Source organism: Vulpes lagopus, chromosome 2 (assembly GCF_018345385.1).
Source record: "Vulpes lagopus strain Blue_001 chromosome 2, ASM1834538v1, whole genome shotgun sequence".
Classification (NCBI taxonomy): domain Eukaryota; kingdom Metazoa; phylum Chordata; class Mammalia; order Carnivora; family Canidae; genus Vulpes; species Vulpes lagopus.
In genome coordinates this window covers 62,174,374-62,202,146 of record NC_054825.1, presented here as the reverse complement: position 1 = coordinate 62,202,146, position 27,773 = coordinate 62,174,374, and the positions used below count along the sequence as shown (strand labels likewise).

General features: G+C 36.3%; 1 protein-coding gene, 1 non-coding gene and 1 pseudogene across 2 annotated transcripts in view; 1 reads left to right on the top strand and 2 right to left on the bottom strand.

Annotated features, from left to right (window-relative positions):
• UNC13C (unc-13 homolog C) overlaps positions 1-27,773 on the top strand; it is a 586,599-nt gene that overhangs the window by 114,684 nt on the left and 444,142 nt on the right. The window lies entirely within an intron of this gene.
• Positions 12,332-13,073, bottom strand: LOC121484589 (annotated as a pseudogene).
• On the bottom strand, positions 20,141-20,252 carry LOC121485964. Its single transcript, XR_005986459.1, has one exon. It is a non-coding gene; the product is annotated as a U6 spliceosomal RNA (small nuclear RNA).

The following is a 27,773-nucleotide window of genomic DNA, read 5'->3' as shown; positions in this document are numbered from 1 at the left end:
AATTAGTAGCTGCTATTTTTATCATTTTATAAGACTGACTTTCAAATGCATTGACATGGAGGAGGAACTTCTAAATCTTCCTGCCTGCTTGAGAACAATCTCATTGAGATATGTGCCAATAAACAATAACTCATTTTTTGCTTTGTAATAAATTGAGCCCTAATACCTGAAATTTTTCATTGTACCTTCAACAGAGTCATCATTCAATAAATACACATAGGACAATGGGATAATGGAAAATAGGTATTTGTTTATCTCAATTATTGCTGTCAGAGGTATGGTTGACAAATTATAATCTTATCAGGACACCTGAAAAGATTAGCAAATAAATCATTAATAAAACACTTTCAGCTCTGGGTTTCTAGTGGCATAGAACAAAGGAAAAGGGATCCTGGACCCCCTCAGGGTTAAATTGGAGGAAAATTTTAATGAACGGGCACCAATAAAAGAAAGTCAAGAAAGGACAGGTACACATTTTCATAATCTCTTCCTCAAAGAATCAAAAGGATTAAAATTTTTTTTAAATCTGCCACAAATGTTCCCTTTTGGCAAAGCACAAGAAACATGAAGAAAGCTATATCAAAGAACACCATAAGCAAATTGAACAACACAAATGAGCAATTTTTTGTAAGTTTATTGTATTATATTTTGTATTTAAGTGGAGTATTTGGTGATTGAAGGAAGACTATAAACAATATAATTGGTAGTGTTTTTTTCGCCAAAACAGTTTTTAGATCTTTCTTTCTTCTGTGTTAGGTATTCCAGGACCCGTAAATATTGCCAACAGCTCTTCTCCCCTGTGCTCCCCACCCCCTCCCCCACGCACACGTGTGCATACACTTGTAGCCTGATGCCCTGTTGATGACTGGGGCTCCCACTCCCAATCTTCCCTGTGCCAGGCCAGATCTCAGTTTGCTCGCTCCCACTTGAGACCCTGCCTCTGCCTTCCCCTGCTCCGTCTTCTGCACTTTAGCATCCAGGCATTGCAAGCTGGAGCTATGGCCCTCCAGCCCAAGCACCTGTGGATAACTGGGCTGATGAGGACAGCTCTAGAAATTCGCGAGGAAGCATGAGTGGGTGGAGAAACTAAAACCGCTGGGAGGCCCTGAGGAGGTAGGTGAGAATGGGCTCTGAGACCTTAGGGAAGTCTTAGGGAGAGAGGAAGTGGAGGCTGGGGCGGGGGGAGCTGAGGAGCCTAGATGAGCACAGAGGAGGTGGGGAGCTGGCTACCAGACAGGGACAGAAGGGAGTCTGTTGTCACAAGAGCTTCTCTGAGGAAGACTTGGCCACTCCCGGAGGCCAGCAGGCCACTCCCTCCGCCAGCTCTGGAGGGAGCTTGAAAGCCCCTTCTTTCTACCTGTGTACCCCAAATGACCCTCAAGTACCTAAGTGACTAAACTTGGTTCCCTCTGGAGGCTGGGCTCCCCAGAAGTGGTGAGGCTCAAGGGCAATGGGACTTGCCCCCCACCTGCGTTTGCTGATGACTGAAATCTTAATTTAAGCAAATAAGACCTTCCACTTCCATACTCAGAAGACTGAAATTATAGCACAAGGGACAAAAGATTCCTGACCCCAAGCATATTCATAGTAACTTGTGACTGAAATAAGATCTATATTCCAACACTGACAGAGGTGCAGAAAAGGGACATGTCCTCTAGTGACATGAGATGAGACACCGTGGTCCTAAAAGACTCATATCCCCAGTATGGCCAATTTCTCCTGGGCTCTGTTTCCCCAAAATCAACCTCAGACTCAGAGAAACAGCTGGGTCAGAGTTCCTGGTGCGAGCAATGGTGGTGGTGTTAGCTGCAGTATGGACCACTCAATGATTTCAGCTGCCTGAAATCTCACTTGAGGCTTCTGTATAGACGTATTTCGCAAATCTCTGTGCTGCAAAATATTCCCAAGTATTGAGTTCCTCAGAAAATAATATTCATGGCCATGAACTCAGAAAATATGTCCCAAAAGGGACAGGCATAAAAATGAAGCCTTTAATTATATTGGTTCTGTAATTAAATATAATACTATTTTTCTGAGTCTACAGAATCTTTTCCAGAATGAGCCTTTTTCCCTCTGATGCAACCTCTTCATCTTCTCGGCTTCCCCTGCCCAAAAGGGACAGGCATAAAAATGAAGCCTTTAATTATATTGGTTCTGTAATTAAATATAATACTATTTTTCTGAGTCTACAGAATCTTTTCCAGAACGAGCCTTTTTCCCTCTGATGCAACCTCTTCATCTTCTCGGCTTCCCCTGCCAGCTGTGTGGGGATGGCCTCATCCTGAACCCTGTTGGCCAGGTTATGGGGACTTGGAAATCTCTTCAACTGGTGGAACACAGATTTTTTTTTCCAGCCCCTTTAAAATGGTCTTGTACATACCTACAACCATGGTCAGAACAGTGACTCAGCCACTGAAAATATTTTTGTTCCGTGACAAATGTGTCTGAAAGCTATCTAATTGTTCCCTCTCTTCCTAATTAGGACACTGGCATGTGCTGGAAAACAAGAGTGCAATCAGCCCACTCTAGAGTCCCTTATATTTATAGTGTTTTTAATTCTCTTTAATATATTTTCATGTTTATTGTCTTATTTTATTCAATTCTAGTAGAGTAGCACAGGTGTCATTTTCCTTAGATAGATAAAAAGTAAAGCAAAACTATATAGCAAGGGTTTATTTTTGGTCATAGAGTAAATTAGAAGCAGACTTGAATCTAGAAGTGAGGTCAGCCTCTTTGGATGGTCCTCTGACCCAAGATAGATACAATTTCAAAACTTTGTGTCTAGGCCTGCAGAACTCACCTGATCCTCACTACTTCTGACCTACCGGTGATTTTTGGAGACACTCCCTGACCTATCAGGAGTATCAGAGAGCCAGAAGAATGAATGAAGATAGACTAGCTGCAGTCTGTCTATCCCTGAACCTGGATTAATGGACAGTAGTAACTAATCAAATTTGCACTTTTTCATATAACCATTTTGGGTTCTCAATCTGGTACTTGTAATAAACAGTATTTTCAAAATAACTTAAGTATCAGCAATGGATACAGTTTTCTAAACAAACATGACAACTAATTAGAAATCTAATGTATCCAGGTGCTTTTGGCTTAGAACACCACTCTTCATAGGGCGCTTGCTAAAGGTTCTTTAGCGAGGGTGGCTATGTTTTGTTTTGTCCCTCAGACCTTATTCTGTGTCTTGATCAATTATTTTCTGTCATCCTCTGTACTAGGTATGTATGCATGTATGGGAAAGCAAAAAGGTTGGGTGTGTATATGTAAATTTTTATCAATATATCCAGAGTCTGGTTATTCCATTACAGAGGCTACAAAACTTACTATTTTTTTCTTCTCCACTCTATCCTGAAAGATTTTTATCTCAGATCATTGACTCTGCTGCTTATATCAAGCAGCAAGTTCAAGAAGAGAGAAGCTGTTTGTCTTTCAAGAAATGTTATAGTTTAGGTGGTAAAGATCTGGCTCCCTGCAGAGCCCAGAGAAGAAGATCTAAGAAAGAAAACAATCCTGTATTTCTGGCATTTTCTGGCTGCCCAAAGCATCCCTCTACAGCTGACATTGATAAAATTTCATCAGAGGCATTGGTCAGATTGCAGGGTTTTTTTTTTTTTTTTTAAAGCTATAGGAGTCATATTCGCATAAGATATGTCTTTTTTGGATCCCTGGGTGGCGCAGCGGTTTGGCGCCTGCCTTTGGCCCAGGGCGCGATCCTGGAGACCCAGGATCGAATCCCACATCAGGCTCCTGGTGCATGGAGCCTGCTTCTCCCTCTGCCTATGTCTCTGCCTCTCTTTCTCTCTGTAACTATCATAAATAAATAAAAAAAATAAAAAAAAAAGATATGTCTTTTTTTTTCTGCAGAATATGTGGTGTATATTATCATCTCTGTTTTGCATGTTATATTACAATAAACTCATGCAGGCACCAAAATAAAATTTAAAATGTAGTTTGACATTCCTGACAGACCCAAATATTTTTTAACAAAAAAGCATTTTGTAGTCGAATGCTCTACCCACGAGCTATACCCCCAGGCCTCAAAAAAGCATTTTGAATAAAAAGATACCTCCCATTCTTGCATAGAGTGACTCAAAATAATAAATATTTCATCTTCCCTCAGTTGATATATTTGAATTTTTATTTAAATCTTTTTTGATATATAATTGACATATAACACTGTGTAAGCAGTATGGCATAATAACTTGGCTTTCATATAAAGTGAAATGATTACCAAAAAATTAGTTAACATCCAGTATTTCATACATGTACCAAAAAACCCCTCAGGATTTCCTCTTAAAGACTTTCATATAAACCATACAGTGGTGTTAACTATAGTCATCCTACATTACCTCCCTTGTACTTATTAAAACAAAGTTTTGACCACCTTCATCCATATGTCTTCTGTAGTGGCTGTATCAATTTATTTTCCTACCCACAGGTAATAAGGGTACATTTTCCTCCCTGTACTCACCAGTGTTGGCTATCACTTATATTTTTGAGAACTATTCTAACAGATGTGAGTTGATACTTCATTATGATTTTTGATTTGTATTTCCCTGGTGATTAGCGATATTGAGCACCTCTTCATGTACTTGTTAGCCATTTGTATATCTTCTTGGGAAAAATGTTTTTCCTTTTCTCTTACTAACACTAGTTATTTACTGTCTTTTTTGATAATAGCCATTGTAACAGGTTTGAGGTGATATCTCATGTGGTTTTGATTTGCATTTTCCTGGTGATAAGTGATGTTAAGAATCATCATGTGTCTGTGGCTGTCTGTTGGTCTTTAAAGGAATGATGGGCACTTGGGTGGTTCAGTGGTTGAGCCTTTGGTTCAGGTCATGATCCTGGGGTCCTGGGATACAGTCCTACATCTGGCTTCCTGCAGGAAGCCTGCTTATCCCTCTGCCTATGTCTTTCCTCCCTCTGTATGTGTCTCATGAATAAATAAATAAAATCTTAAAGGACTATTTAGGTCTTCTGCCCAATTTTAATTGGGTAGTTTGTGGGAGGTTTTGCTATCATGTTGTGTGCATTCTTTATATCACTGTATGTTCTTCTGTCAAAGATTAACTGACTATATAAACATGGGTTTCTTTCTGGGCTTTCTATTTTGTTCTATTGATCTGTGTCTCTCTGTGTCACTACCATATTGTTTTGATTACTGTATTTTGTATTAGAGTTTGACATCTTCAGCTTTGTTCCACTTTCTAAAGATACCTTTGCTTGTTATGGTTTTATACAAATATTAGGATTATTCTAGTTCTTTGATAAATCCCATTGATATTTTGATAGGAAATGTATGAATCTGTAGATTGCTTTTGGGTAGTATGGACATTTTAATGATATTGTTCGAGTCCATGAACATGGTATAACTTAGTGTTTATTTGTGTTGTTTTCAATGTCTTTCATCACTATCTCATAGTTTTCAAGCCATAGGTCTTTAACCTCTGTATTTAAATTTATTTCTAGGTATTTTGATGCAATTGTAAATATGATTGTTCTCTTAATTTCTCTTCTACTTCATTACTGATGGAAATGTAACAGATCTCTGTGTATTAATTTTATATCCTGGTATTTCACTGAGCTCATTTATTCTAACAGTCCTTTTGATGGAATCTCCAGGGTTTTCTGTATCTAGTGTCATGCCATCTGCAAATAGTAACAGTTATATCCCCCCCCCCAAATTTGGATGCCTTTTCTTCTTCTTGTCTAATTTCTATGACTAGGACTTCTATTACTATGTTGAATAACAGTGGTAAGAGTGAACATCCTTGTCTTGTTCCTGATCTTAGAGAAAAACTTTCAGCTGTTCACTGTTGGTTATGACAATAGCTATGATCTTGTCATATATGGTCTTTAATGTTTGAAGTGTGTTCCTGCTGTACCATCTTAAGAGGTTTTATCGTAAATGAAGGTTAAATTTTATCAAATTCATTTTTTGCATCTGTTGACAGGGTTAATGATTTTAATCCTCCTCTTTGTTAATCTGGTATATCCTATTGATTGACTTGCAGATAGTGAACCATCCTTGTATCCCTGGAATAAATCCTACTTGATTGTGGTGTATGATCTTTTTTTTTTTTTTTTTTTTTGGTGTATGATCTTTTTAATGCATTTTTCAATTTGGTTTGCTAATATCTTGTTCAGGATTTTTACATTGGTGTTCATCAGGGGATATTGGCCTGCAATTTTCTTTATTTTGTTTTGCTTGCTTGCTTTCTATCTATCTTTCTTTCTTTCTTTCTTTCTTTTATTTATTTATTTGGTGTCTTTATCTACTTTTGTTACCAGAGTAATGCTGATCTCATAGAATGAGTTTAGAAGCATCACTTCCTCTTTAATTTTTTAAAATAGTTTAAGCATATGCATTAACTCTTTCAAAGTTTAAAACTTACCTATGAAGCCATCTGGTCTTGGACTTTGGGGAGTTTTTGGATTGATGATTCAATTTCCTTACTAATCATTTTATTCCGATTTTCTGTTGTTGATTCAGTCTTGAAAGATTGTATGTTTCTAGGAATTATTCACTTTCGGGTTGTCTCATTGGTTGACATATCATTGTAGTAATATCTGACTACCCTGTGCATTTCTGTGGTATCAGTTTTAACTTTTTAATATTTTTTATTTTATTTGGAGCCTCCCTTATTTTGATGAGTTTGGGTAAAAGTCTGTTCATTTTGTTTTCAGAAAAAAAGCAGCTTTTAGTTTCAATGATCTTTTCAATTTTTGTCCTTTATTTCTGCTCTGATATTTACTTTTTTCTACTAACTTTGGATTTTGTTACTTCCGATTTCAGTCTTCAATTTATTGAGACAGATTCTGTGGCCTAACATGTGATCTGTCCTGGAGAATGCCCCGTGTGCACTTGAAAGAATGTGTATTCTGTTGTTCTTAGATGGAATGCTCTATATATTAAATCTATCTAGTCTGCTGTGTCATTTAAGGCTGCTGTTTTGTTTTTTGTTTTGTTTTTATTTTTTATTTTTTTATTTTTTTTACTGATTTTTCTGCCTGGATGATCATTACTTCCATTGATGAAAGTGGAGTGTTTAAAGTCCCCTATTTTATACTGTCCATTTCTCTTTAGAGCAATATTTTCTTTATGTATTTAGATGCCCCAGTGTTGTGTATATAGATAATTATCTATATGTTAAATCTTCTAGGATTGATTTATCATTAGGTAATGCCCTTCTTTGTTTCTTGGTAGTATTTGTTTTAAAGTCTATTCTGTCATGTGTATTACTGTCTCAGCTTTTTTTGTTTGTTTTTCTATTGCTTTATCTTCTTTATGTGTCTTTAGATCTGAAGGGAGTCTCTTGTAAGCAGCATATAAATGAGTCTTTTTAAAATTCAACCACCCTATGTTTTTTGATAGGAGCATTTAGTCCATTTCCATTTAAAGTAGTTATTAATAGATACATACTTATTGCCATTTTGTTGCGTTCTGATTGTTTTTGTAGTTATGTTTCTTTCTTGTTCTCTTCCCTTAGAATTTGGTGATTTAGTGTTCTGTCTATATTCTTTTATTTATATTTGTGTGTGTGTGTGTGTGTGTGTGTGTGTGTGTGTGTGTGTGTATCTATTACCGGTATATTTGGTTTGTGGTCATTATGAGGTTTATATATAATATCCTATATATAGCAGTCTATTTTAAGTTGATGGTTGTGTAAGTCCAAGTGCATTTAAAAGCACCACATTTTTATTCCCCCTCCCTCCACCATGGTTTATATTTTTGATATCCTGTTTTAGATGTTATTTTGTTATTTTGTGTCCCTTAAGTAATTGCCATAGGTCTAAATGATTTTTACTACTTCTGTTTTCTAACCTTCATAGTAGCTTTGTTCGTGATTGGTCTACTATATTTAACATATGCTCATCTTTACTAGTGATACTTCTTTTTTTCATAATTTTCTAATATCTAATTATCTTTTTTTCCTGTTTAAAGGAGTATATTGATTTAACATTTGTTGGGGCTGAATTGGCGTTGATGAAATTGTAGCTTTTCTTTGAGAAACTCTTTCATCCCTCCATTTAATTCTGATAACCTTGACAGATTTAGTACCTTTGGTTGACAGTTTTCTTTCTTGTGCTCTTGCTCTCTGGCACTTTGCACCTTTCCTTGAAAATTAAAAATTATTATTTCGGAGAACAAGCAGGGGAAGGGACAGAGGTATAAGCAGGCTCCTCACTCAGTGGGGAGCATGGTTTGATCCCAGGAGCCTGAGATCATGACCTGACCTGAAGTCAGACACTTGACTAAGTCACCCAGGTGGCCCACTACGTTGCACTTTTATTAAGATTTTTTTAAAAATTTATTTATTCACGATAGACATAGAGAGAGGCAGAGATACAGGCAGAGGGAGAAGCAGGCTCCATGCCGGGAGCCCGACGCAGGACTCGAACCCGGGACCCCAAGGATCGCGCCCTGGGCCAAAGGCAGGCGCCAAACTGCTGAGCCACCCAGGGATCCCCTACTTTGTACTTTTTAATATATCCTACCACTCTCTTCTGGCCTGTAAACTTTCTGCTAAAATATCACCTGAGAATCTTATGGTAGTTCCCTTGTATATTATAACTAGTTTTTTTCTTGGTTGCTTTTAATATTTTCTCTTTAACTATTGGCACATTGATTGTAATGTGCCTTGCTATAGGTTTCTTTTGGGTTCATCTTATTTTGGACTCTGCTTTCTAGGCTTGGGTGTCTGTTTCCTTTATCAGGTTATGGAATTTTTAAAAAAGATTTTACTTATTTGAGAGCAAGAGAGTGTGAGGGAGCACAAGCAGGGGAGAGAGAGAGAGGGAGAAGCAAACTCCCTACTGAGCAGGGAGCCTAATGTGGGGCTCAATCCCAAGACCCTAGGATCATGACCTGAGCCAAAAGCAGATGCTTAACTGCTGATGACTGAGCCACCCAGGTGCCCTAGGTAAGGGAATTTTTCAGCTATTTTTTTCAGATAGGTTTTTAACCCCTTGCTATTTTTCTTCCCTTTTTGAAACCTCTATAAATTTAATGTTAGGATATTTAATGTTATCCAGAGTTCCCTTAAAATACCCTCATAAAAGTTTTTAGCTGTTCTTATTTGTTGATTTCTACTGTTGTCTTATAGATTGCCAATCTGATCTGCTATTGATTCCCTCTAGGACATTGTATAGTTATTGTATTTTATAGCCCTTACTGGTTCTTTTTTATATTTTCTATCTTTGTTGAAGTTCTCACTATATTGGCACATTCTTGAGTTCATTGAGCATCTTTATGACCATTACTTTGAACTGTTTATATGGTATGCCCATCTCCACTTCATTTTGTTCTTTTCTTAGATTTTTCTTTTATTCCTTTATTTGGGCATATTCCTCATTTTGCCTAATTCTGTTTCTGTGATTTAGGTAGATAAATTAGATCTCCCAGTCTTGAAGGACTGGCTTTATGCAGAAGGTATCCTATGGGGCCCAATAGTACAAATCCACCTGCTTACCTGAGCCAGGACCCCAGGATTGTCCCCTGTGTGACCTGTGTACACTCTTCTATTGTGGCTGGTTCATGATTGATGTGGAATCTTGTATGCAGAGCTGTTTCCTGGCATGGCTGTCTGCAAGGTCTAGCCATAACTATGGCCATGCTTGTGAGCAGAACTGACAACTGGCCCATCTAGCTGAGAGACCTGGCTGAAACTATGTAGGCATACTGAACAGCTTGCCATGAGATGTGGCTGTGACTTTGATAGGTGTTTTAGAGTGTGGTGCTGGCTCTGCAGGATGGATGATGGTGCTTGGGATGGGCTTTGGTGGCAGCTAAGGCTATCTACCAGGAGCACTAGAGTGGGGAGCCGCTTAGGAGGGTCTCTGGTTCTGGTTGAGGATGCCTGCCAAGAGTGCTGGGGAAGGGGGCTGCTTGGAAGGGGCTTTGGTGCTGGGTAAATGGTGCTAGCACAGTAGATGGAGAGTGTCAAAAATGTTGCTCACCAGTGCTAGGCCAGCTAGATAAAAGGGGAGTGGGGCGGAAGAAGATGCCTGCCAGTGCTTCTGTCCCTGAAGATTATTCCAACATATCACTATCCTGGCATATACCCTAAAATTAGTCAGTGGATCTTCTTCAGATGTATCCAAGGTACTTTTCAAAATGCTGCCTGTGTACTGGGACTCAGAGCAAGTGGAATTGTATGCACATTTCATAAGAGTGGAGTCTCCATTTCCTACTGCCTTCTAGCTCTCCTGAACAAAAACGCCACTTGCTTTCAAGACAGACTTTATAGATGTTTGCCTTACAGTGCCTCTCCAGAGGGCCTTGAAGACCAATTTAGACCTTGGGACTCTTCTTCTTCAGGGAGGCCCTCGTCCTTGTGTGTTGTCAAACCAGAGGTGTGGGTCCTGGCAAAACTGTCTCTGCCTCTTCTTCTCATCTCAATGTGGCTTTTTCTTTATATCCTTAATTGGTTTGAATCAATTCCTCTAGAATTTGTTCTCAGAGATGGTTCTACATGTTATTGTAGGTTATGTCCCTGTGAGCTCAGGATCCCCCCACTCCACAATCTTGATTTTTTTTTTTTTGTCCATTTTTAAATTGACTGCTTTTTGCTATTGAGTTGTAGGAGTTCTTTATGAAGTTTGGGTATTAACCCTTATTGTATACATTGTTTGCAAATATTTCCACATAGGTTTTCTTTTCATTTTGTTTGTAGTTTCTTTTTGATGTGCAAAAGTTTTTAGTTTGATATACTTGTACTTTTTGTTGTTTTGTTACTTGTGCTCTGGGTGTCCTATCCAAAAAAAGCCTTTTAGACCAATGTCCAGGAGTTTTTTTTCTTCAGTTTTCTTTTAGTTTTATGGGTTTTGAGTTCATATTTAAGTCTTTAATCCATTTTGAGTTTATTTTTTGTGGGTGCTTTAAGATAGTGGTCTAGTTTCATTGTTTTAGATGCAAATATCCCATTTTCCCAGCACCATTTATTGAAGAGACTCTTTTCTCCATTAAGTACTCTTGGCTTTCTTTTTTTTTTTTTTTAATTTTTATTTATTTACGATAGTCACAGAGAGAGGGAGAGAGAGAGAGAGAGAGACAGAGACACAGGCAGAGGGAGAAGCAGGCTCCATGCACCGGGAGCCCTATGTGGGACTCGATCCCGGGTCTCCGGGATCGCGCCCCGGGCCAAAGGCAGGCGCCAAACCATTGCGCCACCCAGGGATCCCCTCTTGGCTTTCTTCTTATATATTGTCAACTAATATTTACCATATATGCATGGGTTTATTCCTGGGCTTTTGATTCTGTTCTATTAGTCTCCTTGTCTGTTTTTATGCTACCACTATACTATTTTGATTACTCTAGCTTTATAATAGTAGCCTGAAATCATCTTTCTCAGGATTGTGTTGGTTATTTGGGGTCTTTTATGGTTACGAATGATTTTGGTTGTTTTTTATACTTCTGAAAAAAAATCTTAAAAGCAGCTAGAGTGTAAAAGACATTAGGAAACCCCAATCAAAGAAACGTTCAAGGAAGTCTTTTAGGAAACAGCAAAATCATACCAGAGAGAAATAGAAATCTACACAAAAGGAATGAAGAGTGCTGGAAATATTGACTACATGGGAAACATGTAAGATGTTGCCTCTGCATATAAAATCTTTAAATCTATTAGGGAAGTAAAACATCTTGGTTAACCAATTTATAACTCAACAAAGTTGTACTAATTTATCATTAAAATAACATATTCAGAGAATGTATTTTTTTTTTCTCTGAAATGTCAGTTTTATTCCTCTGGCTAAGAGATCCAGAGATAACTTGAGATAAAAAAAAAAAAAACATTTTTTTTTAATAGTTCTTCCATCAAGAGTTTAGATGCCTCCATTGCAGTAATAAGCCGATAGCAAATTATTTGACTCTTATAAAGCCTTAATTTTGTGTATGTGTGTGACACATATTCATGAAAAAAATCTATATAAGTGAAAGGAACTCGCATGACACAGAAATAAGCACTTAAATTTTTGACGTATGTACACATATGTGCATATGTACCCACGATTTGAGATTTAATCCTACATATGTGAGCTGATACTAAATATACTGCTTTGCAGCCTGTTATGTTTTACTTTGCAACATAGAATGAATATAATTTCATGCATATGTGTGTAAAACTTTCCAGTTGAAAAACTCTCAAAGAATGTGTCAAAATACAGTATCTGATGAGATTCTGATAATGAGGAAACTCCCTAAGATATAATTTCACCAGATGATTAAAAGTAAAATGAAAGTCAAAGATAAACCAGAAAATACTAACAGAAAGAAAGCAAGAGCCAGATTTTAATATCAGACCAAGAAAAAAAAAAATCAAAGCCTAAAGCACACAGGATAAGGATGACTGCATACATGTCTTTGTTTCTACTGCATCATCACAAACTTACTTCTTTTTTCTCTTCCCTAAGCCTTTCTAACTCCTCTCTACCTCTTATCATTTCTTCAGCTCAAATGCCTCCTGAGAGTGTCCTCTTATAACCCCTGATCAGATCTGGTCAGCCCTCTTAAGAATTCCTTCTGATTCTGAGCTTACACCTTCTTTGGAAGGTTGAGAATTTCTTTCTGCCTCCTGTGGTACCTCTTCCAAAGGGCAGTCTGCCTCAGCTTTGAGCATATTCTGTGGTTTTCCTTCATTTTCTTCAAAAGACTTTTGAGTGTTGAGTATTTTTCTGTTATTTCGTTTGAATAAATTAATCCTGTAGCGATCCAGGGGATTTTTCCTCCCTCATCCTTCACTTGATTTGTGTCATGTACAAAAGATCAAGAGTCCTGAAAGGATCTAGGGCACTTTTCTTTTTTTCCAGCACTATGGAGCTCAAGAATGTATTGTATTAATCCATGATCTAAAAGACATGTAATGGAATTAGAATAGACCTATTTCTCTCTTTTAATAACTTAATTTCACAGAAATCTCTCAAAAGTATCTTGGCTTTCATATACCACAATAATGGTTTATAATGCTGTCCCTTGGTTTTCAATATTAATTAGTATCTAATAGTTTTTATAGTAGATAAGCATTAAACTCAACATATTTCTCCTTTACTCACCTTTCCATTGCTGTATATTTCACATTTTAATTAAAATAGTTCTCACTTATGTTTATCATGATATGAATATAGTTTTTACTACAAACCCAAGAGAATTCTATTAAGTTTATTTACTTGAACATCTTTCATTTTACTTAGAATTATCAGTTGCTTTATTCATTCATTTGCTTAAAACTTTATGTCCCAATCATTTCTTCCCTATAGGTACCATTATACCTATAAGACAACTATCAGTATTATTGGTCCTGGGCTTATTGCTCTGGAACCCTGGTCCATCACTTTTCCTAGGATTTCCATTGGCAACCATCCTAGGAATTCCCTTTACTCTCATATGCTGCCTGGATTCGATCTCTTTTAGGAATTAGTTCTTTGTAATCATGGAGATCAGTAACTTCCTGAGAAGGAATCCATATGACAGTCACTTTTTAAACTTTTTTTTTTGGGGGGGGCAGTGGGAAGGAGGGAGTATATTCATATTTGGAAATGTTTTTTGTCTGTAGTAACTTTTGTTTCCCCTAAAGTTCTTGAATTGATTTATTTTCCACAAATTTTGTTCCTTTCTGTGGAATTGTTTTAACTTGAGAGTGGACAGCCCTTTTCTTCCTGTCCTGACTTCTGGGAAGTTTTTCTCACCTATATTTCTCAACACATTAACTGAATAGCTTTTAAGAGGCATTGCCTACCTTTGTGGCTGTAGAAGTAGATTGAGTAAGCAGTCTGATAGTTCAATAGTTCATATTAGGATTTTATTTAACTTTGCTGTTTTTATCTCATGCTCACTATTTTCCTGGAGTTTTGGAGTCTATACCTCTCAGATTTAATCTCTCATGAGAATAAACCTTGTGTCTCCTTCCTGAAACAGTGACAGTTTAACTGTGTATGGTGGTGAATGGGACCTATTGTATTCAGATAGTAAATCATCCTCTTGCTTTCAGCTCCTTTCTCTTGGCATAGTCCTTGCTGCCCTTCCCCACTCCTGCTCCCAACACTTTTCAGTCTGGAATCTGTGAAGCATTCTTCAGAATAACTTTACTGTCCACTTTAGGTTCTTTCATGTTGCTTCCTTGATTCTGAAGGTTTTGTTTTTATTTTTTAAAGATTTTTTTTTTTTAATTCATGAGAGAGACAGAGAAAGAGGCAGAGACACAGAGGGAGAAGTAGGCTCCCTGCAGGGAGCCTGGGACCCTGGGATCACACCCTGAGCCAAAGGCAGACATTCAACCACTGAGCCACCCAGGCATCCCTATTCTGAAGTTTTTATATATTTTAATCTTTTATTGTCACCTATGTGACAAAAAGGAAAAGAGATACATGCTTTTGGATGATTCATTTTTAAACATAAGTTTAATGTATCGTAAAGCCCCCACATGGGTAAGGAATAGTAAGCTTTAAACACCCCCTACTACAAACAACAAAAGACACTTCTATCAGTTTGTGATGAAAATTGAAAGGGAAGAAAATAATACTATTTCAGAAATCATGGAAATCTGAGCTATGGCAGTGATAGGATTGGGTAGAAGAGTGTGAATATGAGAGGGATTTAGGAGATGGTTCAACTAAATTTAGTGACAAGCTGAATTTGGGGGTGAATGGAATGAATAGAATAGAAAGTTGAGGGTGACTTCAGAGCTTTGACTTCATGACTGGATAGAAGCCATTACTATCCTTTTCTCAAAGAGAATGCAGGAATAAGATTAGCAGAACAACAGATTACTTCTATTTTAAAATTTACTGAATATGAGATGCCTGGGGCTCACCCAAGTAGCGATGATCACCAGGTAGATACTTTGTTCTTAAATGCAATAACGGCAGCAAGTACTAGGTGCTAGGTACTTCATGATATAGTTGTAATGAGCTGTAATAATTCTATTTGTTGATATAGCAGTATTTTCAGATCCCTTGGCTCAGCAGATATAAGTAATGTAGTGAATCCATTTCAGAATCATTTGCCTTCATTTGAAATGAGAAAGAATTATAAGACCTCTGAGATTCATGTTTATAGCATTAGGAGATAATATATAGAGAGCAGAATCTGAAGCCTAGAATTTGGGTTTATCAGAGTGGATAATTTCCTTTCTTATAAAAATGAATTATTACTGGTCCTCCAATCATCTGGAAGTGAATAAATATTAAAACAAGAACTCTGAATACCCCCCCAGGACCACCTAAACTCTTCTAACCTCTAAATACATCAAGTAAAAATATTTTCAGGTTTGCTGCTGATGTGTTTAAGATTTGAAAGCTTAACAGAATGGCTTGTGATGGGCTTGCTTAGAAGAAAAGTAGCATGTAAGCATCTTGTTGCACATCCTTTTTCTCTTATTTTCTTTAGTTTCAGCAAAATGTCATCCTTTTATCCTTTCAAATAAAGTTATTCTTTGCTGTTTTATATGTCTTCATATGTTTTTACCCAACAAATTTGTTTTTCCAGTCATTCTTTTCTTCCATTCATCCTCTGACAAGACATTTTATAGATAACCACCATATGACTCAGGGTTAGTCTGGCCAGAATATCAAATCAGCATGTGTATTGTTGGTTTGCAACCCTCTTGGGAGCTTTCCCAATTTAGAATTGGCCCCTGTACTCAGGGCAGGGGAGACTAAAGATAGAGACAGGCCATTCCAGGTTGGTAGGTGAGAGTTGTCTTGTGTTTATTCAGATTTCATTAGCACATCACTATCTCAAAATTATGACCTTGGAGTAGCCTTTGGGAGCAGGAAAGGTAAGTGGAATCCACACTCTAAAACAGGGAAGAATGTGAAGGGCCTCTAAATGCCCTTGTCCAGTTCACAGGTGAGACAGCTTTCATGTCTTTTTAATGACATTCCCCAACATGTGTTTAATGGCAATTAGAGCAGTAAAAGTTGAATCAAGGGTGATACTGACAGTAGCAGTCAGGCAAGACAGAAAAGACAGAAAAAGCGTTTTCCTTGCTTTTTTTTTTTCATCATAAATGTTACTCTATAATGAAAGATACTTTAAGAATGATGTTGCATTCCTAGAAAAATGAATTCTCTGTAGCAGCTTCACAGATTAGTAGACATAGAAATCAATTGACCGTGTTGAAATTAAATAGTTTTTTAATAAGCAATATCAAAGTTAGCCAATCTATTACTAAAATACTTATTTTCATTGATAGAAAATTGACTAATATTTTTATTTTCTTTGTTTTATATATTTCCCATATCAATTAAATGCCAACCGATGTTCTGACTTCCTGATTTTTTTCAAATATTAATTTGTTTTAGAGAGAGGGGGAGAGAGAGAGAGAGAATGAATGAGTAGGACTAGGGGCAGAAGGAAAGAATCCTTAAGCATGGAGCCCAACGTGGGTCACCATCCCACAACCCTGAGATCATGCCTCAGCTGAAATCAAGAGTTGGACGATTAACCTATTGAGCTACCCAGGCATCCAACTTTTTTATTTTACTTTTTTTTTTTTTTTTGAAATACCAGTAATTGAATAGAATAAGGCTGAAAAGGACTATCTGGTACAAGGATAGGGGGTAGGTTATAACAAAAGAGAACTTGTATTTTAAATGATAATCATTCAAATAACAATATAAACCTTTCCAAATCGGTTAAACCCAGTTTCGGACACACTTGCCATACTTTCATGTATGGCTTGATATATACACAAGTATGTGCCAGGCATGGAGTTAGAATGTAGAGTTGGTTATAAAGATAATCACTGCTTCCTATTTTTGAAGGAGCTCACAATCTGCAGAGAGGTAATAAAATAAGGCAGTCTTTAAAATTTATGGTATTAATCTGACTTTGAAACCCACTGATAACTAGAAGAGAATTGGCTTTCAATGGCACTGCTTTCCTACAGAATGAGAACTCAGCTATTAGTTTAAAGGGTATTAGAGTGATATACAACACTTACGGAAGTACTTTTCTCAAACTTCTATATTAAATAGCATTATTACCATTACTTTCAGGTGCTTTTGCCATCTACTTTTAAGGAAACGTGAGAATTGTTTAGACCATCTCTTAAGGCCTCTTTATTTTCATTCTAGAATTACATAAAAAGAGCAATGCATAATTTGAAATGAAACTTCTCATTAGAAGATTTGAATTGAATCTTGAGAGGATTGAAATTTTAATCTTTTATACTGAGATACTGAGAACTAGTATAAGCAAAAGAAAGAATGATGTTTCTGTGACTCTGTGTGCTCTACTACACATTATAAAACAGTAAAACATACTTCAGAAAAAATTTTCAAGAGTATTTTGGTTTTGGTTCTGTAAAAAGTTTTTGAAGTTTTTCTGTTACTTCTACAAAAAATGTTTTTAAATCTTTTAAAATCTCAATGTAGGTAAAAAAAAAAAAATAGTATGTAGTAGATGTGATGTCAAGTCTCAAATTTCCTCCCCCAACACCCAAAGAGTATAGATTTACCTCCAAAACTGGGTAAAAATTATTGATGATCAAAGGAGAGGGGCTTGTCTTTCACTTACTTGTAACTTGATGTTTCTCTCCATTTCTATTATTTTGACTAAAAACTAGGGGCACTAGATTAAAGATGTAAAAATATATGGTTATTTGGATTTCTCTCCATGGTTTGACTCCGTGATTACAGGAGAAGAGTCTACAATTGGGAATATTACAAAGTCAAGCAACTCTGTAGACAGAGGTAGTCCTCAGCAAATTCAGAAGAGGAAGCATTCCATGTGGCTGTTTGATACTGGGGTGGTTTACTTTTATATATTCGGCTGGGAGGAAATCTGATATATGGAATGAGAGAGTCAGAACCTGGCATGGGTCCAGACTTTCAGTTCATTTGCCTAGAGTTCATTTCCTGTCTTTTCCACTTGTTTATGGGGCTACCCCAACCACCTTTTCTGTCTTCTGTACCCCTGCATTGACAGATGTTTCCTAGGATTAGAAATCTTTTCCATATATTGCTGTCTCAGCCTCCAACTAAAGGTTTACAAAACTGAGAGTTAAAAATATCAACTTCTTTGCCAGGGGAGACAAAATTTTTACAAACTATGTACTCTGACTAATAATTTTATAATTAATCTCCATTCAGAATTCTCCAGATCCCCTTAGCTCTGTGTATACAGACACTCCTTGGTAAGAGGTAGAATCATGAGATAATGTGGATTGTAACTCGCAGGGGTGGGGATGGAAATACTATGGGTGAGTAGTCCCTCTCCTGCCAAATCTGTTCAGACAGATTGTGAAAACCGTTTCCTATCAAAGTCCCTCTACTTTATGGCTACACCATCTTCCCTAGGCATTAGCAAGGAAGAAGAGATCTATTTTAAACATCATCTATAAGTATGGTTGCAGGTATTCTAAAGTAGAATTATTAGTAGATAATTCTGAATTTTGGAAATTCTAAGAGAAAATTTTCAAAAATTCTACATCAGAACGAGTAGGAAAAAATGTCATTATTCTGTTAGGTTGAATGAGATCTGAATGCAAAATCAACTTCTGTGTTTTCAGGGTATATCCTGGGAAGTGAAATTGCTGTCCATGTTTGGAAGACTTGTAGCGAAGATATTATAGGAATAAAATAATGCATTTTGTGGTAATTGGTTTCAAAATGATTAAAAGTGGCTTTCGCTCATTAGAAAACGTGTAATATTATTTGAATGTTACAGCTCTAGTCTTATGACATCTTTTGTGAGAATTAATGATTATTAGTTTTTCAGACCATTAAGCAGAGCCTGGAGCAAAGATCAAAGTTGTTTTGTTGTGAATTTTCTTCCTCATGAACTTTGGTGCCTAATATAATTATCCATTTTTGTGATTTCCTTGAAGAGAACGTATTAGTTTCATGAATGACTTCCATTAGAGGTTACCTAGCTAATGACAGGGTTGGAAAGCTTGACTTCTTCCTTCTTCAACTTCATACTAGACTAAACAATTGCTTCCTCAAAGCTCACACCCCATTGCACGTTCTTTAACACATAATGCTTATTTACAGGGTTACACTAGGTTAAATGAATCCAAGAGTTGAGGAGGACTCATTCTTCTCACTGAAAGAGCAGGGAGTGATGCACACTGCCTGATTTGAGGGATCAAATTCTATCTTCTCCTTTCTCCCTGAATTTATACCACAGTTGCTGTGTTGGTACATTAACATAATTATCACTTCATTTTGACTTGACACTTGGAAAAGCACCCTCCTTGTTTATATGTTATGATGAGCTCCCATGTACCTTCCTGAGCGGTTTCCCATTGCACCGAGAATTCTCTAAACATCAAATCAGTTAAACATAGAGGAGTTATGTGACCTTACTAGAAAATGGCTCATTATGTTCTTAAAAAAAATAAAATTAATGACTAAACTAAGGGGTTTTCATCCTCCTTCTTAAGAGCACTGCTTTCGGAAACACAGCCTTCAGACCCAGATATAAAGCAGATAAAGTCAGAACTTCTGTACTTGAATCAGAGGTAGTGGGTGCAGAGTCCTAGCTGCCAAGCCCCTCCTCACCCAGTGAAGCTCTCTTAGGAGCTCTAGGGCTTCTCAGAACACAATTTTGAAGCCCACTAGGCAACATGATCTCTAGAAGCCTTTGTGTTCTGAGATACTAGGATTCCAACAAGCCATTTTTGTTTGCATGCTATTTGCTCTATACTCTGCAGTCCCGTGTGCAACTTTTTTTTTTTTAAGTTTATTTATTTATTCATGAAAACACAGAGAGAGAGGGGCAGAGACACAGGCAGAGGGAGAAACAGGCTCCTTGCAGGAAGCTCAATGTGGGACTCGATCCCGGAACTCTGGGATCAGGCCCTGAGCCGAAGGCAGACGTTCAACCGTTGAGCCATCCAGGCATCCCTGTCCCGTGTGTAATGGATGGGATATCATCAAAGTATGATAAGATTTGGTAACCAGAAAAACCAAAGAATATCTGATGGCTCAAGGAGCCAGTCACTGGAGGCAGAGAGGAATGTTTTTTTCTTAGTAAATAGATGCGAAAGGAGCTACTGCTCTTCTTTTAAAGGTTATTTCGCTCTCTGGTCTTTTCTTCCTTTCTTAGGGACAATCACTATAAAAAAAATCTTCTGTATATATTCTTCTAGGATATACTATAATTCTCCAGAAATAATTATCCATAAATCTAGAAATGATGCCATGCTAGATAATTCTGTCAGCCTTGTGCAGGGGCCATGCTAGTTTTCTCTGTATCATTCCTACTTTGGTCTATGTGCTGCCAAAATGAGCATTCCATACTAGATAATTCTGCAACTTGCTTTTTAAACTCAATGTTATATTAAAAACTACTAACATTGATGTCTATTTGTCTAACTAATTTAAATACATTTTACCATACAAATATATCAAAATTATTCCCTATCAATAGGAAAAATATGGTAGAGTATTCCCTATTACAAATAATGTTGTAGTAAACATCTTTTTATGTGTAATCTGCTATATAAGTGTAAGATTCTCTTCATTTTTTTATAATAAATTTATTTTTTATTGGTGTTCAATTTACCAACATACAGAATAACACCCAGTGCTCATCCCGTCAAGTGCCCCCTCAGTGCCCGTCACCCAGTCACCCCCACCCCCTGCCCTCCTCCCCTTCCACCACCTCTAATTCGTTTCCCAGAGTTAGGAGTCCCCATGTTCTGTCTCCCTTTCTGATATTTCCCACACATTTCTTCTCCCTTCCCTTATATTCCCTTTCACTATTATTTATATTCCCCAAATGAATGAGAACATATAATGTTTGTCCTTCTCCAATTGACTTACTTCACTCAGCAAAATACCCTCCAGTTCCATCCACATTGAAGCAAATGGTGGGTATTTGTCATTTCTAATGGCTGAGTAATATTCCATTGTATCCATAAACCACATCTTCTTTATCCATTCATCTTTCGATGGACACCGAGGCTCCTTCCACAGTTTGGCTATTGTGGACATTGCTGCTATAAACATCGGGGTGCAGGTGTCTCGGCGTTTCATTGCATCTGAAGTAAGATTCTCTTCATGTTACATACCTAACAAATTTGTTGAGCAATTGGGTGAGCAAATTACCACCTTACTAGAAACTGCAATTTCATTTTCAAAAGTGGCCCTATAAATTTTTTTAATTTTTTTAAAAATTTTTATTTATTTATGATAGTCACAGAGAGAGAGAGAGAGGCAGAGACACAGGCAGAGGGAGAAGCAGGCTCCATGCACCGGGAGCCTGATGTGGGATTCGATCCCGGGTCTCCAGGATCGCGCCCTGGGCCAAAGGCACGCGCTAAATTTTTAACAGTTCTTCATGGAGTTTCTATCCATAACAACCTGACAGTCTCAGGTATTTATTTATTTATTTATTTATTTATTTTCTGTTTCAGTGGTTGTGAAATAAAATATTGGTGCTTAATATTAATTTTCACAATCCCCATAGCCAAACAGTTTGATCACCTTTTCCTTTGTTAATTTCCTCTTAAGAAATGCACTTAAACATGCAATTTATTTTTCTGTTTTTCTTCAAATTCTTTTTATGGAGGCTAAGCTAATCCTCTCTTGTATGTTGCAAATACATTTTCCTGCTCTCTCTCTTTACTTCTGATGTGATATATTTGTCATTCCTATTCTTGATAATTTGTGCTTTGGGTCTTATGGCAATTTATACATAGAACATATATCTATATCTATGTATATATAACATATTCTATATATATTTGAAGTTTGTCCACATTTAGGTTTTAATGTACTATGTTTAGATTTTTTTCAGGGTGGCTTTTTAAAATTTTTAATTCTTTAAATTCAATTTAATTAACATATGCTATATTACTAGCTTCAGAGGTAGAATTTAGTGATTCATTACTTTGCATATAACACCTTGTGCTCATTACTTCAAGTCTCGATCACCCAGTTACCACATCCCCCCACACCCTCCTCTCCAGTAACCCTGTTTGTTTCCTAGAGTTGAGTCTCTTATGATTTGCCTCACTCTGTTTTCCTTATTTTACCATCTCCTCCCCTATGTTCATATGTTTTATTTCTTAAATTCCATATGAGTGAAATAATACAGTATTTGTCTTTCTCTAACTTATTTTGCTTAGCATAATACCCTCTTGTTCCATCCACGTCATTGCAAATGGTAGGATTTCATTCTTTTTGACGACTAAGTAGTATTCCAGTGTTTGTGTAGGTGTCTGTATAAAATTGCATCTTCTTTATCCATTTAACGGTTGATGGACATCTGAGATCTTTCCATATTTTGATACCATGTTTAAATTTTTAAGAAATAACTATTTTCCAATGTGACTGTAGCATTTTACATTCTCAGGGTAAGCAAGTTTGAGTTGCTTCACATAGTTATCAGCACTGTTTTTGTCTTTAATTTCAACCATTCCACAGTATATATCATAGTATCTAAAGTAGTAAATTTTATTTCCCAAATGATGACATGACAAGCTTCTTTTTTGTGCTTTTTGGCCATTCATGCATTTTTCTTTTGTGAAGTGTCCAAATGTTTTTGTTCAACTTTGAGTTGGATTTTCTACTTATTATTTTAGATGAAATTTTATAAATGTATACATAAATTTCATGTTTTAATGTTTTAATTTTGTACCTATTTTATTTTTCATGGTGTCTTTAAATAATAGAACTTTTAACTTTTGGTTAAATATAACTAATTTTTAAAATTTTTTAACTGCTTAATTAAAAAAAAACTATATGTTAACAGGATATTGAAAGGATAATATAAAGATCACATATACCCTTCCCTCCATTCCCCCCAATGGTTACATGTTATATAATTGGAGTACAATAAAGACCAGGGATTTGTACACAATTTGTACAATGTGTACACATAATTGTCATTTTATTTCATGTAGACTGTCTAACCATAGCTACAATCCAAATACAGAATTATTCCATCATTCTTTGTGCTATCATTGTGTAGTCTCTCATCTATCTCTCACATGCTTAACCTTGCATAACCTCTGGGAGCCACTAATCTGTTTTTCATATGTATAATTTTATAACAATGGAATTGTATCTGTCATCTGGATATTGGCTATTTTTCCACTAAAAATAATGCCCTTGGGATCTAAGTTGCTGTGTATATCAGCTTATTTTTACTGTTGATTAGTATTCCTTGAGAGGGATATATCACAGTTTAGCTGTTCCCCTATTGAGGGACACCTTTGTTGTTTCTAGTTTGATGCTATTAAAATCTGTTAATAAAAATCATTTGTAAGATTTTATGTGGATGTGTTATTTTTCCAGGCTGAATTGTAGATGTATATTTAATTTTATATGAAATTGTCAAGCTCTTTGAGAATTATTGTATTTTACATTTGCACTAACCATGTATGAGAGCCAGTTTCTCTGAAGCCTTTCTAGCACTTAGTATTGTCAATGTTTTTGCTATTTAGCTCTTCTAATAGGTACATAGAAACATTTCATCATGGCTCTAATTTGCACTTCCTGAATATCTAGTGACATTAATCATCTTTTCATGGACTTGTCATTCATATGTTCTCTTCAGTAAAATGTCTCTACATCTCTTGCCCATTTTTTGACTTTGTGTATGAATGTTGTTGCTGTTGAGTTTTGAAAGTTCTTTATATATTGTAGATACTACTCCTTCCTTCAATATGTGGTTTGCAAATATTTTCTTCCAGTGTATAGCCTTTATTTACATCCTTTTTACATGAGCTTTCAAAGAGTAGAGTTTTTAAGACAAGATCACTGGCTTTTCATTTTTTTGTATCATGCTTTTAATGTCATGATTAATAACTCAAGTTTTATGTCTTGAAGACTTCCTGAGTTAAGATTTTTATAATTTTTATTTTATATTTAAATATGATTCATTTTAAGATAATTTTTGCATTAGAATGTGAGGTTTAGGTTGAGGGTGTGCTTCTGCTTATAAATATTCAGTTGCTTTGAGCATCATTTAAAAGTCTATCATCCACTGAGTTGCTTTTGCATCCTTATGAAAAAATGAGTTGTGTAGGTCTTTATCTGGGTTCTCTATTTTGTTGCATTTGTCGATGTTTTATTCTATCTACTGATATCACAGTCTTGGTTATTAGGACTATAAAATCATGAAAAAAAATATAGGGATCCCCGGGTGGCTCAGCTGTTTAGCGCCTGCCTTTGGCCCAGGGCGCGATCCTGAAGTCTGGGGATCAAGTCCCACGTTGGGCTCCCGGCATGGAGCCTGCTTCACCCTCCTCCTGTGTCTCTGCCTCTCTCTCCCTCTCTCTATCATGAATAAATAAATAAATAAATCTTTAAATATATATATATATACACACACACATATATATATATTTAAATCTTTAAATATATGTATATATTTAAAGATTATATATAATTTGGAGAAAATCAACATTTTGGTATCTCAAGGGTCTCAGTTCATCAACATGGCATAACTTTGCATGTATTAATATTTTCTTTGATTATTCTCATCACTGTAGGGTGCAGATTTAAGTAACCTAAAATAATTGTGAATTTGTCTACTTTTCAGTTATATTAGCTTTTGTTTCACAGGCTTTGCAGCTCTGCATTTGGTTCATATTCATTTTGAATTGTTATGTCTTCCTGGTGGATTTACCTTTATATCCTTAAACAATGTGTCTCTTTATTAGTTTTCTTTTGTTCTGAAGTCCACATTATCAGTTATTTAGCTACTACTATTTTCTTTTGATTGTATAGTATCTTTTTCCATTTGTTTATTTTTAATCTGCCTATATCATTACATTTAAGTTGAATTCCTCAGCATATAGGTAGGTCATGATGTTTTGTTTTTATCCATTCCATTAAGCCTTTTTATTTGATATATTCTTTTTTTTTAATTTTATTTTTTTTTATTTATTTATGATAGTCACAGAGAGAGAGAGAGAGAGAGAGAGAGAGAGGCAGAGACACAGGCAGAGGGAGAAGCAGGCTCCATGCACCGGGAGCCTGACGTGGGATTCGATCCCGGGTCTCCAGGATTGCGCCCTGGGCCAAAGGCAGGCACCAAACCGCTGCGCCACCCAGGGATCCCTTTATTTGATATATTTAGACCATTTACATTTCATGAAATTATTGATAAGGCTTAAATCTGCCACTTTATTCTTTGTCTTCTGTTTGTATTTTCTAGTTTTTATCTTTTCTGCATTTCTATAGATTATTGCATATTGTAATTTTTTCAATATATCTCTTTGTATAACTTTTGTAGTGGCTACTCTAAGTATTGCATTATGTATTTTTTTATTGCCTCCTTAAAAAAATGTCAAAACTAATACAATTTTTTTTTGTAAAATCTTGAAGGTGAAAGATCTGTTACAGGTTCACTGGACTAACCTCAAGGTAACAGTACAGCTATGTATTCCCTTCTGGAGGCTTAGGGAAGAATAGGTTTTGAAGATTTTTCCAGCTTTTAGTTATACCCAGATTTTTTGGCTCATAGACATTTTCTCTGTCTTCAAAACCAGCAGCTGTGTGTTGAGCATTTTTAAAAAGATTTATTTATTACTTGAGAGGAGGGACAGAAGGAGAATCCAGTAAGACCCCCTGCTGAACACGGAGCATGACCCAGGACTCAATCCCAAGACCCTGAAATCAAAACAAGCTGAAACCAAGATTTGGATGCTCAACTGACTGAGCCACCCACGCACCACTGTGTGGTGAGCTTTTTAATATTACACTACTCTGACCTCACTTTTCTACCTTCCTCTTCCACTTTGAGGTTCCTTCTGGACCCACCAGATACCCTGGATAATAAATAATCCAATATTAAGTCAGCTGATAAGGAAACTTAGTTCTATCAGCAACTTTAATTTCCCATTTCCCTTTTCCATGTTAAATAAATTATTGAGGTTCCAAGTATATAGCGTGGTTGTCTCTGGGGGCCATTAACTTGCCCACTATGCATTATATATACATAATTTGTCAAAGTTGGCTGGGGTATACATTTTACCAGTTCAAATGAAGTACAGAAACCTTATCTACCACTATATTCCTTTATTCTCTCACATTTAAAGTCAAATTGTCTTAAATATTTCCTCTCTCTATATTGAGAGAACCACATTGAGAACCACATTAGATAGTGTTAAACTTATTGTTTCAACCATCAAACATAATGTAGAGAACTCAGGAGGAAAAGGAAAGCATACTGTCTACACCCATAGTTTTGCTCTTATCATTCATTCTCTTTTCTTGATGTTTCAGGATTCCTTCTTTTTCCATTTCCTTTCTGTTTAGAAAAAAAAATTTTAGCCAATCATTTAAAGTAAGTTAACTGATTATAAAGTCTCATAGTTTTCCCTCATTTGAGTATGTCTTGATTGCCTCTTCATTCCTGAGGATGTATTTGCACTGAATATGGAATCTTGGGTTGATCATTTTCTTCTTTCAGCACTTAAAAAGTGTTACGTCATCTCTTTCTGCCACTTTGGTTCTGATAAGAATTCCATTCTCATTCAAATTGTTTCTCCCTTATAGATAATGTGCCATTTCTCTTACTACTTCAACACTTTTTTTTTTTTTGCTGTTAGTTTTCATGAGTTTATGATGTGTCTTGACATGAATTTTTCAGTTTGTCCTGTTTATGGTTTATCAGCTTATTCTTCAGATTTGTGTTTTAATTTTTGCCAAACTTGGATAATTTAGTCATTTTTTTGTTGGATACACTTCCAGCTCTGTTATAGACTGAATGTGTTCTCCCCAAATTCAAATATTGAAATGCTAAATTCTAATGTGATTGAATTTGAACATGGAAACTTTGATAATTAGTTAGGTTTAGATGAGGTCATGAGGGTAGGGCCCAATGGTGGGATCAGTTTATCAGAATAGGAAGAGAGACCAGAGCTCAGTATGTCATGTGAGGATACAGTGAGAAGGTAGACCTCTGCAACCCAGGAAGAGAACCTTTACCAAGAATCAAATCTGTTAGTACCTTGATCTTGAACTTTCCACTCTCCAGGACTGTAAGAAGTAAATACCTGTTGCTTAAGGTACTCAGTCAATGATATTTTGTTATAGCATTTTGCATAGACCGAGAATTCTATTCTTTTTTTCCTGTCTTTCTGGGACTCCAATGAGATGAATATTATATTTTTAAATATTTTTTTATCTTAATCTCACATGTTCCTAACACTTCTTTATGGGATCTGTAGTTCAGACTATGTAATTTCTACTGTTTTATATTCAAGTTCACTGATTTTTCTCTCTAGTGGCTGTTGAGTCCATCCACTTGGGAATATTTCAGTCACTATATTTTTTATTTCTAAAATTTCTATTTGCTTTTCCTATCTTCAGTTTGAGAGTGTCTACTCCTTGCGGGATCCCTGGGTGGCTCCGTGGTTTGGCGCCTGCCTTCGGCCCAGGGTGTGATCCTGGAGTCCCGGGATGGAGTCCCGCATTGGGCTCCCTGCATGGAGCCTACTTCATCCTCTGCCTGTGTCTCTGCCTCTCTCTCTGTGTGTGTCTCATGAATAAATAAATAAAAATCTTTAAAAAAACAGAGTGTCTATTCCTTCAGTAATACTTCCTATTCATTGGTTCCAGGTGTATTTATAATTGTTGAAAAAAAAAATTTTGGCTGCTTTAAAATCCTTGTCAGTTCTAACATCTGGATTATCACATTGGCATCTGTTGTCTTTCCTCATTCAGTTTAAAGTCCCTGGTATGACAAATGATTTTAATATGGACATTTTGGGTATCATGTTATAAGACTGGATCTTAAGTCTTGTATTTTATTTTGTCTGACAGTGCTCCAGTGTTTGAATGAAGACTCTTACTCA